At 37.1% G+C, this 16,586-nt stretch overlaps 1 long non-coding RNA gene across 1 annotated transcript; it reads left to right on the top strand.

Annotated features, from left to right (window-relative positions):
- The first annotated feature begins 3,467 nt into the window (after positions 1–3,467).
- On the top strand, positions 3,468–9,768 carry LOC140150511 (uncharacterized). The gene is made up of 4 exons (XR_011858802.1): positions 3,468–3,851; positions 6,430–6,515; positions 7,629–7,796; positions 9,023–9,768. It is a non-coding gene; the product is annotated as an uncharacterized lncRNA (long non-coding RNA).
- The last annotated feature ends 6,818 nt before the right edge of the window (positions 9,769–16,586 follow it).

Here is a 16,586-nt window from a genome sequence, read left to right as displayed (position 1 = left end):
ACCTACTTGACCTGGATACTTGACTACGTGCTTGACTACATCAATCGATCAAATTCAAATAAATAAATTAAATTAAAGCTAAATTGAATTAAAAATTAATTTAAGTAGCAATAAGAAAATAAAACAAAACAAAACAAACCCCCCAAAGAAAAAATAAATAAATAAATAAATAAATAAATAAATAAATAAATAAATAAATAAATAAATAAATAAATATAAAATAAATAAATAAATAAAAAATAACATACGGTATTGAAATATAAATTAAAATAAAATAACATCGTTTGTTTGTTTGTTCGTGCGTTTGTTTTTGCGGCTCGCATTAATTTAAGAAATAATCCAGATTTTTTTCCCATAATTATGTCGTATATAGTTGATGAATGATTTTCTTTCAGAAGTAGATAGCGCATCGACGAAATATATACTTCCTATATCACTTTGATGAACGACTTAAACTTGCTATCAGCAGTAGATAGGGCATTGATATGAACTACTCGCTATCAGCAGTAGATGGCGCATTGATGAACTACTTAGACAATAATAACTGCGTGCTATCTGTTTATAGGTTATTGTGTGAAATCGGAGGGTTTGTTTTGGGCGAGATATTTTTCCGAGGGGCGTCAGCCCCGAGGAAAAATATCGAGGCCCAAAACAAACCCCGACGATTTCACACAATAACCTATAAACAGATAGAACAAAGTTATTATTGTCATTCATTACCGTATTTGTAAGAAAAAAGTCAAATATTACGATTTATGCGATATAAAATAAATAAAAAGTTAAACATCACTCCTTTGTATTTAAATCACCCCTTACAAAATGGATCAGCCTTTGGGAATTTCCCTTGAATTGTACGTCATCAGCTCAACAACAACCTTTGACCAATTAGAACACGGGATTTGACGATGTGTTGCAAGAGCTGGTTAAAATTTGCATAATTATTCATGATTTGAAATTCATGTTCAGGGGCCAATTTAACTGGTTGGAGGGGATCAGTGGATCGCATGTCGTTGACAGAAGTTTGTTGCTGGGGTTTGTGTAAAAATTGAGCTGATGTAACCATTTTTTCACTCTTCTTTGTAATCATGCTAATGGAATATCAATGGAATATCATTATAAGAATTACTGACCATGCTGAGCCTGGGATGGATATATACAAGTGTCTGATCACTATTTTGTGGAGAAAAATACGAAGTTTTAATCATGCACACGTGCATGGAATACAGTATTTACATGCTAAGGTCAACACACAGGAAATTATGATTTATACTTGGAATGTAAACATACTTTGCAATGTTGATGTTTGAGTTCGAATGTTTCTAACCTCGGATTATTACTGCAAGTAAACATGTGCACATAACTTGAGATGGCCAGTGGAATATTCAATTAATTGATATCTTCACGGTAAGTACATGTATATTATCAATGCGGAGTTTCTATATGTATTTTCATCATTCACATCATCATGATCATGCATCATGAAGCTGCAAAAGGTAAGTCATAAAAGTTCAAGCTTCAAGTTCAAGTCATGTCGAAAACATGACTGTATGAGTGTATGTCACTGCCACTGACTGACCATGACAAAAGATCTCGATGATATCTCCAATCAATCACGAGCTATCATGCTCCTCAAATATTCCATGTAACATTTTCAAATATAAATAACTTCAAATTTAACCAGGCATGTAGGCTAGGACTAAAACAAAGTCATTGTGGAAAATATAAAGGTAACCAAGCAAATTACTTTTAAAATTAACTCAGTCATGCTAAATTGTTCAGGCTTATTTCTGCCAATACAAAATTGATATTTGACTGACGTTTTAACTATACATGCACTGCAGAGTATCTACTATCTACCATCATGACAATATTAAACCATGTTTCATTAAAAATGCAAATTACAATTTAAATTGTAGAGAGGGCCTATTGACAGGCACATACCGTCACTGCCCACCCCCCCCGGGCCCAAAACAAACCCCTCCGATTTCACACAATAACCTCTATAAAACAGATAGCACGCAGTTATTATTGTCTTTAGAAATCATCATTGATACCAGTACCGTATATGACAAATTAATTGTAATTGATTGTTGTTGTTGTTGTTGTTGTTTGTTATTCAGTTGTTAAATTGTTATTCAGTAATTTTATAATGTTGTTGTTGTTGTTGTTGTTGTTGTTGTTGTTGTTGTTGTTGTTGTTGTTGTTGTTGTTCTGTTGTTGTTGTTGTTGTTGTTGTTGTTGTTGTTGTTGTTGTTGTTGTTGTTGTTGTTGTTGTTGTTGTTGTTGTTGCTCGCATTTTCTTTGGATGGTCGTGAATATCGATGTCAATTATTTTGAACCCCCTATTGTGGACTGAAATTATTGTACCCTCTCACTCTGTTGTGTGGAAAATTTGTACGACCCCCCTTTCTGTGTATCAATTACAAAAATACGATCCCATATTTTGGTGTAAAAATTCTATGACCCCTTTATATTAAATCATGACCATCTTCTGAAGATAATAATTAATTTACAGCGTCCTATTTTTTTTATGTTTCTGTGTTTTTTATTCCTATTTTTTATGATGGTTGCTGGTATTATTTTTTATAAATGCACGAACATGCAATAATGTGTTCTGGTGTTTTTACCACAATATCATTATCAGTAAAAAAAAAAGATCAGCGTGATTACTGATAGCATTTTAGATGATCTATGCTGATACTGATTGAGGAAATTCCTTTGAAAGTGAACCCCTGCCCGAAGTATGATTGAAAGATACATTTGTACAATAACAAATGGTTGTGTACAATAACAAATGGTTGTGTATCAGGTGTGAGATATTGTACCAGGTCATGCATGTGTACGTGTATATGCGCGAATATCGCGTACGTGCTGCTCAGCGCAGACTACATGTAAACAAAATACTGACTACATGTATGACTCGATCATTCAAAGAATATCTGTTTCAAATTGGAGACATGGCTAATGTTGTTTTTGTGAAAGGACCCTTTATATTTGAGTACATTTTGTGTGTATTTGGGTTTCGCTATCGTTTGTTTTTGTTTTCTGAAGGCGATCGCCATTTTGTATTTACCGCTGTCAAGATTCGCCAAATATTATCCATGTTCGGGGCCCCAATTAACTGAGCAAATGCATGTAGCAATGTGCTGTCAACAAATACGTCACACGCGGAGGTCTTTTATAAGCGTGTGATACGCACTTTGAGGTCAATTGTGAGATATTAATGACTCCAAACCATCGATATTAAATACAATCAGATGTCTAACGTGCGTACTGAAGAATAGTACGAGTGCGTAACCGCATTTTCGAATAAAGTTCCACAAATTATGATAATGAGTTCCACAAATTATGATAATCAGTCAATATCTGTTAATGCGCATGCGCAACATGTACAATATGCAGTACATTGTACATGCAATTTGATGAAATCTTATGACGTCATTTTTGTTCGTCCGATCAAAAATTAATGGCGACCAATTTTCACCGCTTACATTGAAATTTCCGGGTTTTCATCCAAAATAACTCAACATCAGCTGATGTTTATGACTTGGTACTTTGTCACCCGTGAACATTTGCGGACTTTTACCACTTGGATTACATTGGGCACACGCAGCTCTTCGATTTTAATTGATTTTGGACAAGAAACTCTGTCTCCAAATCGGTGTACATTTTACACGCAATTTTCGCATTGGGCAGTGCACTGCAATGCAGTGTGAGTTGAGCTGAGAGGCTGTACTGCAATGTCTGCAATGGCAACAACCGTGTCACGGATGTCATTGATAATGTAGTCTGTAGTTCTCTGACCGGGATCTCTGATTGATTTCATCAGCTACTTCTCCTGTCACTGACGGGTAAGTAAGTTTAGCCCGGATTTTAGCTCATATTTGGACAGGAAATCTACTGTTATATACTGACGGTCATAGGCCCCTATGACATGATTTTTAAACCGTATACCCATCATTCAATCATGCCCATGCCATGCATGCATGATTGCATGGTTACATTTTTCACTTGCATGCTTGTCAATGCTGAGACTAGTAAACCAACACACAGGTCAATGTCATACTCATAGTCGTTGATAGCAGTAGTTATGCATAGACTCTGGAGTTTAACATTTGTGACATTCTATTAAATCACCGACGACACACCGAGTAAATGTTCGCGCCCATGCCATGCCATGGGTTTGAATTTGATCTTATTTATATAGAAAAATTATTTAATAGAGGCCGTCAGCGTGACGTCATCATATGCCGCCATCTTGTGGGTACACGCTGCGATGGTCGTTCGATCTCCATGCGTAAACAGCAAAATCACGGCGTTGTTGCGTGATAACAGCTGCGAGCCTGCGTGGCAAGCTGCGCCCTGCGCGTAGTGTCCGACGCATGAACACACAGATCATTTGTACCCACAAGATGGCGAAAGGCTGACGGCGTGGCCTCTATTTGTGTACATCGTGGAACATTCAACTACGATTGTTACTCACAACTAATCATGCTAAAATAATACACAAGTGTACAGTGCTACTATACGCGAGTACGCGTCCATATTAGCGAGGTTATACTATGATCAGCTCTTATTAGGCGGGAATTATTCGGTTTTTGTTACTGCGCGAGTCAATAAAGTTCCAACTTACGCACACGTAAATTCACAAAAGCACGCGTCTTCACGCAAGACGCAAACATGGCAAAGCGCAGATCGCGTAACTGCTGCGCCCAGCTGTGTGTACGCCGTTCTATATCAATCCACGATGTTATGAGTCCCCATCAGAGTATATCTGTGTACAACAGCTTACTACGCATAGCCACGCAATAAAGAGTATGTTCCACGATGTACACGAATTAAATAATTTTTCTATAGCATATGCTTACAAAATGTACCACGGTAGTACTAGTAGGCAGGCATATTAGGCCAAATAAAAAAATAAACATGTTTCACGTCCCCTCCCGCTTCCTTTTTTGAGGTTTCTTCAATTATTTTTTTATTTTTTGAAATTCAGTTATAACTTTTCAAAAAATATGTCTAGGAAGTAGAGATGCTTTCTATAGCCTTGCTAATACAAGAAACACTTTTGGAAGGTTTTGTGATAATTAGAGGGGGGCTACCTCTCAGAACAACAAATAAAAAGAGGCCTCCTCCTTTTTCCAGGCATTATTGTATACGCTAAAATAGCGCTAAATATGGGTATTTACACCGATTTTACAATAAAAAATAAAAAAAAAAAAGCCCCCTCTTCCTCCTTTTTTTCAAAAACCGGACGTGAAACATGTTTTTTATTTTACTTGGCCTTATGTACAATGTAAATTTGACGAAAATTTAAGTACAGGGCGTTCATGCGTGGTCTGACGTGCCGCTATATACCATTTTTCACCCTGATGTAGCAGTGACGTCAGTGCGTATTTCATTGGGTGCAGCTTCAAGTCGCTAGTTTTTGCTCTAAAGCGCTGGCGGCGTACATGCACATGCTCAAAGCATGAAAGACGTGCGACGTCGCATGGATGCGTGTGAGATACAGATGCCACAACTCGTTCATGTCACTGTCACACCAGGCTGAAAAATGGCACACACGACACCGCTATTCCGACCACACAAATCAGGGTCTTAGGCAGGATTTGAAGGTTTGGGTGTGTAAATTAAAAAAAACTGGGTAGGCCTACTGTGTAAATTTAAAATTTGTGTGGGCTAAAACTGGGTGGTTACAAATTTGGGTGTGTAAAACATAAAAACACTCCCTATATGGCTGGCTGCCTAATCCCTTGTACTGTACATGCTGTATGTCAGTCCGATCAATCACTGCACTCATCTGACACTGACACTGTCCGAAATTTAATTCTAAAAACATGTAGCTAGTCCAAATGTTTTTCAGACTAGTGCAGTATTTTATTAAAATTCTGAAAATCATGTCACCAGCCCAAATCTGAATAGCACAGATTTAGATCAATATGCAGCTAGTCTGAATATGAAAAGTGTATACTGCACAAGATGGCAAGAAAAATACTGCACCAGTCGAAAACTGAAAACCATTGGCATTGCTCTAGTCTGAATCTTAAAAAAACCCACTGCGCTGGTCTGGATATGAAAAACACTGCGCTGGTCTAAATATGGGAAATATTTGGACTAGCTATGGACTATGCAGTGTTTTCAAATTCGGACTAGTTAGTAAGTCCTGTGGTTCTCAGTGTCGGGCTACAACGCTATATGGTTTCAGTTTCGGACTGGCGCTGTATTTTTCAGATTCGGACTAGCGCAGTGTTTTTCAGATTCCGACTAGAGCAACACGAACGCCACTGATTTGAACTCCTTACTATAGGGCCTGTGGGCTATTTTGTTGACAGGGCCCTTATCCTTAAATCCGCTGCAATATGCTAAAAAAATAATAATTAATAACCACAATAACACACTCGTGTTTCACTTTTTTATTTCACAAACTAGGTCGTGACGGTGACGGTAACCTGGATTATGATGATAAGGAGAATGAACGAACAATAGTACACCATGGATGGAATATAATTAACCTGGTATGTAGGCCTACACTACAGTAAATTTGATTTAAAGCCATAAATGTACATTGTAAGTACCTACATCAAATTTTAACTGTCAGAAATGGGGTCTGTCCATTTTAAGCCAAAATAACAAGATAAAGTTAAAGAAACCCTGCTGGCTATTTTGGCTGTCACCTACAACATGGAGTTCTATGGGGAATTAAATGTCTGATTAGTTTGAATATCGTACGGCATTATGTCAAAATTACATTTTGATCTGACCAACACAGTGTAAACATTACAAATATGCATTTTTACAAATTTCATAAAATTTTACAAATATGGCTTTAAATAAAAATGCAAACAAAATTGTATAGTAGTATATACACATTAGGCCTAAAAAATTGTTTGATTGGGGTAACATAAAAAAAAAAATTAGGGTAGGTCAGTTGGCAATTTAAAAAAAAATTTACTCACACAATTTAAACTGTAGGCCCTATTTAATTGCATGATAAAGGCCTTGGAACTTTTTGTTTTGTTTTTTTAATTTAATTTTTTTTTAATTTTTAAAAAACTTTTGCAAAAAAAATAAGAAAAAAAGTCTAGGGTCGGGCTTATTATTAGGGTCGGTCGGTTACGCAAATCAAACAATTTTTTTAGGTCTTGCATGAATCAAAATATATGTACATTTATGGACTACACTTTCCATATAAAACATTTTTAGCTTCAAAATGTATCACTGATTCTGATTCACTGTCTTATTAGTAGGGACAGATACAAATGTACATGGCGAGTTAAAAAAGGTGAGTTAGGAAAAAGCGAGGTACCCCCTACAAGGCTACAAAGTTTCAAAGTGACCACCTGCTGAGATTGTAGCAAGTCCCAGTGGTGAGTTAGGTTCTTATGCCAAGTCCAACTTAGTGTTGGGGCATGCACTTTCCTGGAGTGGACAGTCGGTAGCTTGAAAGTTGCAAATTTGACTTAGTCTGCGACTTTGCGGATACAAAATTTCAAGGTTGGATTTTTAAAATATACATAAAAACAATCTATATTCATGCAATCGAAGTGTATCACTTGTACATGTACAAAATGTATACACTAATAAATTTTAAACAAATATTTGAACATTTTTCTTCCTTCTTTTTCAAGGCAATGGAGATTGATCAATTTGGCGTAACTCACCAAGGACTTGAATTGCTATGGCGTCATTCGCCGGTGGGACTTGGTTACTTTGGCGTAACTTGCCAGTGGGACTTGATTGCTTTAATTGGCCTAACTAAACTTGCAGACTGTGACTTGATGGACAGCTCCATGGGGGTATGTGACAAATTGTGTATCTTTGTGGGCTGTAACTCGCTTTTTCACTAACTTGCCTTTTCTTAACTTGCCAAAAAAATATTCCCCTTGTTGGTAGATGAGCTGTGCAAAACAACAACAATTCAGCAATTTTGAGTGTGCAGGTAACTGACGATTTAAAAAAAGGCAGGTTTACAACTTTACAAGGCGAGTTTAATCATGACCCACACAAATATTTACTCTACCCCCTCACAAATATTTACGTCAGTGTGCGAAATAAAGAAAATACAGAGGTTATCCCGACGATAACTAAAGAATAAATTCTGTTTGTCCTCAAAACATTTTGGTTGTCCCCAAAATGTGTCATATTTTTAATGCAAAAATCAAATTTGTTTGATGTCTTTTGGTGTGGTAAATCTGTAGCCACAAATTGCTAAACCTGAGGCCCTTGCATTCTTAATATATCAAATAATTTTCATTTGATGAAATTCACGATATAATACAAATTTTATGACAAATTATTAAAATTTGATATTTTTCACATTTTGGAGATATTACAGTCCTCGAAGTAAATTTTATAAATTTAATGATATAGTCTTAAAGTGTATGTAGCTGGGAGTCTTCAATACAAAAGGTCAACATTTTCAATTGATCATCGGCTTTTCATCCCACCTACATACACTTTAGGTAGAAATCATCAGATTTATAAAGTTTACTTCGAGTACTGTTAAATATTAAAAATATCAATTTTTAATGATTTGCCATAAAATGTGTATTACATTGCGAATTTCAAAAAATCAAAATTATTTGATCTATCAGAAGGCCATTCTTCGTATTCAGAATGCAATTCGATATGTCTGATGTGCTCTAATGTCCCACAATAATACTGTCCAAACATTCATACCCCTTCCCTTAAGGATACAAATTACAATCAATTTACATGAAGTCAAAAGTCAAAATTTCATGTCAAGTTTATCATGATTTTGGAGGTAAAATATAGTGGTTGTCCCCAGTCCCCAGTGGTTGATAAGTACATAGCTCAATATGGTTGTCCCCGGTAATTCTTGGACAAGAGGACAGACAAGAGGATTTATTTCGAACACTGATTGACATCCAGAGGCTTGCCTATGTGATAAAGCTAAAATGAGTGTGTACTCTCTTTAACCAAAATTATGTGTACATACATGTACTGTTGGAACTGCAAGAATCACAATTTTGTCTCTGTCTTCAATTATTTTATTTTACAGATGAAAACAAGAACTTGCACTGGAAGTCTGGAAGGACCGTGGACGGCGTGGAGATAGGAGTACCGATCTGTATACAATTTTATACATCAAACCTATCAGACACAGAAGGGGTCATCCAATTTGAAATGACAGCCACCAACAGGACAGTTTTATGCACATTCGTACTTCCCCCTGTACTACATGTATAAAGCACACATCCAGGAAAAACTCCAGGACTGTGTAAAGACATGCAATGGTGATGGTCTCCAATCTTTGGCAGTCACACAAGCAAATCCATCTAAATTCAAGGCTACTGTTCTTCTTGAAAAACTGCCCTTAAATTAGTCATGCATGCCACCATGATACCACATGCTTGCTGCCACCACTAGTGGAAACTTGATAATGGGACTGAGTATTTTGGAGGAAAACAAACCATGAACTCAGGGGTAGCAATAAACCAGTGCTTAGAGGTCCAGGACCGCCATTGTTAAAGCCATATTATAACATTTGCTGAGGAGGACTCCTCCATATTTTTCAAAATTCTGTTTTTTACACAATAATATCCAGCAAAAATCAGGACTCTAGGTGCTGCAGTTTTAATTATTACAATGGAATGTGTCCCCAGAACAGTGGCATAGATTTCTTTGTGACATGGGGGGATGAGGTTGGAAAAATTGTCTTGATAGTGAATCCAACACATTTTGGCGACAAAAGAAGTTTATGGTACAAATTTTTTTTTTTTTTTTGGTTTAAGGGGTTGAAATTTTCTGGGGGAGGCTTGAGTGAGCAAACCAACTCATTTTGGGGGTTCATTACACCACACTGGGCTATACTTAACTAATACTATACTTTTATAGTGCGCCTTTTCCATTAGCTTCAAAGCGAAATGTCAAAAGAATACCAGAAATGATCAAATACAGAAAAAAAGGCAACATTATCAGCTACATGTCATGGAAAAAGATATATCTTGACCATGGTTTTGAATTATTCCAGGGGACATAGGCGTAGATCCCAGGGGGATATATCCCCCCCCCCAATATTTTGTTGGGGGGTGGTCCATACAATCATTTTAGCCCCCAAAGCCCAATTTTTTTTGTGATATGCACGAATTTATTCCACTTTTGCACTATTTCATCGATTTTACCTTCAAAATGGCAAAATTTTTCGCGTGCATTTGTGCCATATACTGGTTCTGTTGCCAAAAGTGCCGGATTCTCTATATTTCAAGAATTTTTTCCAACCCATCCCCCAATGTCAAAAAGAAATCTACGCCACTGCCAGAGGAGCAGCATTCCTGTTATGAACCGGTAAGGTATTCCACAAACGTGGATCTGCCACTGGTAAAATAGCAATGTGGTGGTACAGGTGTGCCAAAATATTCCTCTATCCAGTCAGAATCATTATCATACATGTATCAGTAATCTTGGTAATGAGCTTTTAATTTGATGTCGGAACTAAAACAATTAAAAAGATACATGCTTCTTGTGTGTGTTTCATTGCAAATCGCCTAATTAATGATTGTAGATACTGAATGTTAATTTTATTATTTGAGTTTCTCAAACATTGCTAGTATATCTTTAGTATCTACCCTATGGGGTTTAATACCCCAGGTTACAAAATGATTTTCAAAACATAAATTGTAGCGCTTGCTAAACTTTGGTTCACCTCAAGTACAGTAGTACGCGTCAATGCTTTTTTCGCGGTTGGTTATGCTGCAAACAAGCGTCGCTTGGACTTGTCGGACTACGCTCTCTGCGACTAACTTTACGCGCACAGTTAAATCCTGCACATAGTGAAATACGCACCTACGTCATTACCAAACTTGAGGCGAACCATGTTGCAATTGGATAAACAAGTTCACCTTTTTGTGTTGACTCAAAGAGTGACAATCTTGGTTCTAGCAACAAAGGGTACCTAAAAAAACCTTTTTATTTCCAAAAATCGAACAGAATTTTGAACCATTTTGCTTTCAGGTCATAAATTTGTGATTTTGAGTTTTACATAAAAGAACATATCATGTGTTTTCATTTGTGCAATAGCTGTGTGGAGCACAAAAAGTGCAACTCATCTTCTGCCAAAATTGCCACTTTTACAGGACTGTGCCCCCAAAACTGAACTGTTTATGGCCAACAACAAGTTCAGGATTTTGTATGTCAAACCCGAAACTGAATACTTTTTACACCTACAGTACACTTGGACTTTAATATTTTGGACACTTCGTCATGTGTGTGCGACAGGAACCAAAGAGGTCCAAATCCACTGAGTTGGACATAGAATTGTTAAACATTATAGGTTACATATGATTTTTGCTTCATACTAATAGAAAATTAGAAATAGGCCTAAATAAATTAAAAATGCTAGTGTCAATAATGCATGTGATAAATCTTCTCGCCAGTTGAAAGCCCAAGCATGTTTTGTTTAATAACTTTTTTAGCAACTGCTTTATCTCCTCAACAAATATTGAATGAACTTGATTCGATTTTTGTAGCTTTTTCAGGGCCAGATCAGAATTTCGTTTCACAGTGCGAGAATCAATCCGGATTCTTTCAGAATAAATTTGCGGGAATCATTTGATTCTCGCAAATCAACTCATCTATCTCATTTATTCTGACCCTGTCTTTAATATTGTTTGTCCAAATAGAAATGAGAGGGTTTTTTAGTAGCGTCTTATGCGTATAGGTTAGGAGACTGAAGGATTTAAATAATGCCGAAATACAGGCAAAAACATGGATCTTTCCCAAGTCCCCAAATTTGAGATATATTTAGTATTCGGACACGTTATAAAGATTTAGGTGACTAGGCAAGATCCAGGCTACGTACTGCACATTTATTGCAGTATAAATCATGAATATTAATTAACATGCCCATATAAGGATCGTACATCCGGGCGATCATGCCCATATTAGCGTTCCTCATTAACATTATTTGTGGAACTTTATCTAATTAACATTATTTGTGGAACTCATTAACATTATTTGTGGAACTTTATGCAGTACTTCCGGTTACGCCGTATATCGAAAGCATAGGCTTCTGGTTGTTAAATAGACTTCAGTGCTCCAAACTGCGTTCGCGTTTTCACAAATAATAAAATATGATTGGATCACACGCATCATGCATATTCATGAGGTTATGAATTGTTATCAGTAACACGCATTGATGAATTACTTGCGCTCAGCGTACTAGATAGGGCATTGATGAACTATTTCATATCATCAATAATATGAAGTGTATGTTTCTATAAAACGTATCCCAAGCCTGCATTTCAAATTGAACTACACACTTCCCCTATTAAGATATTTTTTTTAGGGGCTGTGCAATAATTATCAGCCCCCCCGGGGGTAAAATTTCCGAACGGCTCGCCAAAAATCGCTTGCCCCCCCCTCTCGGCCCGCCAAAAATCGCTTGCCCCCCCCTCTCGGCCCGCCAAAAATTCTTTGCCCCCCCCCCTTGAACATGCCAAATTTTTGGGATCCCAAATTCCAAACTTTAAATGGTCTAGATGTATGTTGCGAGCAGGAAAATTTGCATATTTAAGCGTTTCCGTACCGTTTTCCTAAGCCTTTTTAAAGCATTTTATTAAAAAGGTGCCCCGTGAATGCGTGCCAAAAATCGCTTGCCCCCCCCTCTCGGCTTGCCAAAAATTGCTTGCCCCCCTTTCGTCTCGCCAAAATTTCTTGCCCCCCCATTTTACCCTCCCCAGGGCTCATAATTATTGCACAGCCCCTTACCTGAGTGCCATCACTATTTTTCAGCCTTTTATTGAAATGTACCTTTCACCTTTGACCCCGATTATGTATGATATGCTATAATAGTCATATGCACGTGCTAAGTAATGTTGATAAACACATGTCCAGTCTACACAGAGAAGATGTAAAGAAAGGAGGGAGAACGGAATTATATCCTTGAGATAATGGGACCAAAAGGGTCTCAAAACCACACAAGGGTCTCAAAAGTACAATAAGGTCTCAAAAACACATAAAGGTCTCAGAAATAAACACACAATAAGGTCTCAAAAGTATAATAAGGTCTCAAAAACACATAAAGGTCTCAGAAATAAACACACAATAAGGTCTCAAAGGTATAATAAAGTCTCAAAAACACAGAAAGGTCTCAGAAACAAACACACGACAAGGTCTCAATAGTACAATAAGGTCTCAAATACAGAGAAAGGTCTCAAAAACACGTTATGGTCTCAAAAATACGTTATGGTCTCAAAAACACGTTATGGTCTCAAAAATACGTTATGGTCTCAAAAACACGTTATGGTCTCAAAAACTCGTTATGGTCTCAAAACACATCAGCTTGCAGTTTCGCATGCGAAACTACACATTCTGTCACGCACATCCGCATGCGGAACTACACATCCCAACTTGCATTTCCACATGCGGTGATGCACATCGGGATGTGCAGTTCCGCATGGGTAACTGCAACATTTTTGGTGCATTTCCGCTTGGGGAATTGCAATATTTTTGGTTTATTTCTCCATGACAAACTGCAATACTTTGGTGTATTTCCGCATGGGAAACTGCAATATTTTTGGTGTATTTCCGCATGGGAAACTGCAATATGTTTGGTGTATTTCCGAATGGGATGTATTAATCAAAATTATGTTGCATTTTTGTGAAAGTTTAAGTCAAATTACTATTCACTGCTTTGACATGCAGTGAATAGGCCTATGCGTCATTTCATCATGCTAAATTAAATTACTATGTCGCACTGTCGACACGGGGAAGGGGGAGTCTAAGTTAGAGTCATGGGATCTGCTTGGAATGTGTCCCCGGAACAGTGGCGTAGATTTCTTTTTGACATGGGAGGGATGGGGTTGGAAAGATTGTCTCGAAGTATAGTGAATCCAGCACCTTTTGGCGACAAAAGAAGTTTGCCAATATCAATTAACATGATCCAAGGGGTCGAACATGAATTATTCATAACGGATCGATAACTGGCCTCACTTTCTAGCTAGTAAACCAGCTGAATTTTTCATAGGTTTTGCGTTGCTAATAGAACAACCGTGAATTTAGTGTCACCCCTTGATTATGTCTCTTAAAGCCTGTATAATTAGGACGAGGATGTCAATCTACCTTTGTCCCCCCTCTCCCAACTAACGCAGATTCCGACAAAGTAGGTAACAAAACAAGAGCCATGAGGTCTTACAAATTAAGTTCAACCAAGGATATTTTGCACCTAAAATGCAGTACATTACAGGCCACAAGACTAGATGTAGAAAAACTACAACAATCTGCGGCCTAACCCCAACCAAAATAGGTCGAGGAGGGTACCCAGGAATATGCTTTGATTTGGTTCAAGACATTTGTTCTATAAGTGTATTAATTTCAAATATAAATTCTATGGTGTTAAATGAGTTACCATCATGTCTAGATAAAACACACCCACTTTGGTAATTTGACCTTTGAACTATTTACATATTCATTATTAATGTTACGAATATGTATAAAGAATTAATAAGGCTATAGAGTGGGACAGGACCACACGTGAATTGAATAGAATCTCCCGTTAAAATCAATGCTGTATTGATTTGATTAAATCACTTGCAATTGTCACTGGATAAGACTCATAGACTCGAACGCAGGACACACGGGAAGAATATTACACTGTCTCGGTGTGTTTTTATTTTTGGAAAACCCTAAACTTACACAAGATAATCATATCAGCTTTTCCAGTTTGTCTTTTGGAAAATGAATAAACCATAACAACAAATTCGTTTATTTTGGCTCACCGTATATGTAAGATAAACGGTTCAAAACAGACCATTACCATAGATAATCGGTGTTTTGTTGAGGTATGGTTCGCATGTTAGTCGCTCGGAAGGCTGTTCGCATGTTAGTCGCTCGGAAGGCTCGACCCCTTTGGTGTAGAGCCTTCCGAGCGACTAACATGCTCACCATACCTCAACAAGACACCGATTATCTATGGTAATGGTCTGTTTTGAACCCTTTATCTACTACGTAAAATTCGGATATCATGGTCTTAATTTAATTGGTTAAGCGCTTTATGTTCATCTGCATTCAAGATGGACTCAACTTTCTTTGGACGACTCAACAAACCAACCACTTTCGATCTCAGTTCCCAAACATATCCACACCGATTCACCAGGCCACCACATTGAGGTTTCCATGTCACCTCACTAAAATGATCACTACAACCATGACAACTGGTCTTAAAATGATCATATCAATCATTTTAGTGTAGTGATAGCGCCATCTGTCGTTATTAAGTTTATGCCGAATATAAAAGTTTTGAAAGCTATATTTAACACTATAGAATATATAAACATATAATTTGATAAGTAAGGTTGACGATGACTTATGATTATATAAGATTTTTTGAATTAGAACCCAATTATTGTAGGGTTACGTAAATTTAAAATGCATCAGTGATAGTTAGGAGCGCACCATTAGATTTTCAGGGGGGTGGGAGTTTTTTGGAAAAAAAACTTCGCCCACTAGTGAGACGAAAAAAAAAAACTTCGCCCAATAGTGAGACGAAAAAATTTTTTTTGCCTCACTGATGAGTAAAAAATTTTTTTCCCACCCAACTTTGTATAAAGGTATACATTAAAATTAAAAAATAAATACTTCGCCGCCGAAGAAAAAAAATTGCTGCCCATCAAGGTCAGAAACTCTCATAGTGAGGACTTGCAACAAATAGAGTTCCAATATGGCCCGCAGGGCAAGAAAGCAAGGCGTAATATTAAGTGATCAATTTGTTATTTATTTAATCTCATCTCATTCTTCAAGCCCTCTATCGGGGGCTAATTTATAGTGTAAGCTTGATCGCTATTTTTTTTTGGGAGCAATATTGTTGATTTGTATTCTTTGTTTTTGGGCTTTTGTTTTTACGGCCAATACCTCCACAACCTTCCCCATACCTTATTGAGGAATTTTACTTTAATGTTTTTATATTCTATGCTCTCAAATATAGCTTCACAACGTTTTATATACGGCTTAAACTTAATAATAACAGATGGCGCTATCACTTCACTAAAATGATTGATATGATCATTTTAAGACCAGTTGTAGAATGATCATTTTAGTGAGGTGACTAGGTTGGTTTGGAAACCTTAATGTGCCTGGTGAATCAGTGTGGATATGTTTGGGAACTGAGATCGAATGTGGTTGGTTTGTTGAGTTTGTTCCAATCATATCCATAATTATTGAGTCACGTTGACCTGGTCCAAATCTTGGATTGGGAGAACGATCAGTGGTTTGAGCCATCCGCGTCAGGGCCAACCAACCATCTATGATACGAGGACGGAGGGCGCAACAAGTTACCAAAGGTCTATGACAGTATTACGTCACATTTCAAGAGTGCACGATCGGATCATTCAAATGACGAAGGCTGTAGCCTAGCAACAGATGAAAATTATAGAGGTAAATATTTTTTGTATTGAGATCAACTTAAGAGTTAAAATCTTTCTAAATATGAGTTTTGTTTGTAAGAAATCATTATAATATTAATAAAGCAGTGAGGTGGGAAAATTTGAAAATTCGCGGTTCATGCGTATAGTTTATTCATTGAAATGCGTGTGAGATCGACCTTATAAAAAGAGATTGCGATTTGCCTT

This window comes from Amphiura filiformis, chromosome 4, assembly GCF_039555335.1.
Source record: "Amphiura filiformis chromosome 4, Afil_fr2py, whole genome shotgun sequence".
In the NCBI taxonomy this organism is placed as follows: domain Eukaryota; kingdom Metazoa; phylum Echinodermata; class Ophiuroidea; order Amphilepidida; family Amphiuridae; genus Amphiura; species Amphiura filiformis.
This window is presented reverse-complemented; position numbering and strand designations above follow the sequence as displayed.